Genomic DNA, 1,052 nt, shown 5'->3' on the forward strand with positions numbered 1-1,052 from the left:
GACCTTGTTTCATTCATGAAACTCAGAATGGCCTTAGATAGACCAGAGACTAAGTTTGCTAAGCTAGATGGATTCTGCTCAGAATTCTCTGTCTGTTGCTGAGTGGATGATGGAAAAGGTTTACTATTGTTAAACCTGTTTCTTCCACCATTATTAAAGCCTTGTTGAGGCTTTTGCTGATCCTTCCATGAGAGATTTGGGTGATTTCTCCATGAGGGATTATAGGTGTTTCCATATGGTTCACCCATGTAATTCACCTCTGCTATTACAGGGTTCTCAGGATCATAAGCTTCTTCTTCAGAAGATGCCTCTTGAGTACTATTGGATGCAGCTTGCATTCCATTCAGACTCTGAGAAATCATATTGACTTACTGAGTCAATATTTTATTCTGGGCCAATATGGCATTCAGAGTATCAATTTCAAGAACTCCCTTCTTCTGAGGCGTCCCATTACTCACAGGATTCCTCTCAGAAGTGTACATGAACTGGTTATTAGCAACCATATCAATGAGTTCTTGAGCTTCTGCAGGCGTTTTCTTTAGGTGAATGGATCCACCTGCAGAAGTATCCAATGACATCTTAGCTAATTCAGACAGACCATCATAGAATATATCCAGGATGGTCCATTCTGAAAGCATGTCAGAAGGACACTTTTTGGTCAGTTCCTTGTATCTCTCCCAAGCTTCATAGAGGGATTCACCTTCTTTTTGTCTGAAGGTTTGAACATCCACTCTAAGCTTACTCAGCTTTTGAGGAGGAAAGTACTTGGCTAAGAAAGCCTTGACCAGCTTATCCCAAGAGTTCAGGCTATCTTTAGGTTGAGAATCCAACCATATTCTAGCTCTATCTCTCACAGCAAAAGGGAAAAGCATGAGCCTGTAGACTTCAGGATCTACTCCATTAGTCTTAACAGTATCACAGATCTGCAAGAATTCAGTTAAGAACTGAAAGGGATCTTCAGATGGAAGTCCATGAAACTTGCAGTTTTGTTGCATCAGAGAAACTAATTGAGGTTTAAGCTCAAAATTGTTTGCTCCAATGGTAGGAATGGA

The 1,052-nt window shown here is 40.6% G+C and overlaps 1 non-coding gene across 1 annotated transcript; it reads left to right on the forward strand.

The window, feature by feature from the left end:
• The first annotated feature begins 632 nt into the window (after positions 1–632).
• Positions 633–740, forward strand: LOC112760238 (small nucleolar RNA R71). The gene has a single exon (XR_003180688.1). It is a non-coding gene; the product is annotated as a small nucleolar RNA R71 (small nucleolar RNA).
• Positions 741–1,052: the final 312 nt, after the last annotated feature.

Source organism: Arachis hypogaea, chromosome 16 (assembly GCF_003086295.3).
Source record: "Arachis hypogaea cultivar Tifrunner chromosome 16, arahy.Tifrunner.gnm2.J5K5, whole genome shotgun sequence".
Lineage (NCBI taxonomy): Eukaryota > Viridiplantae > Streptophyta > Magnoliopsida > Fabales > Fabaceae > Arachis > Arachis hypogaea.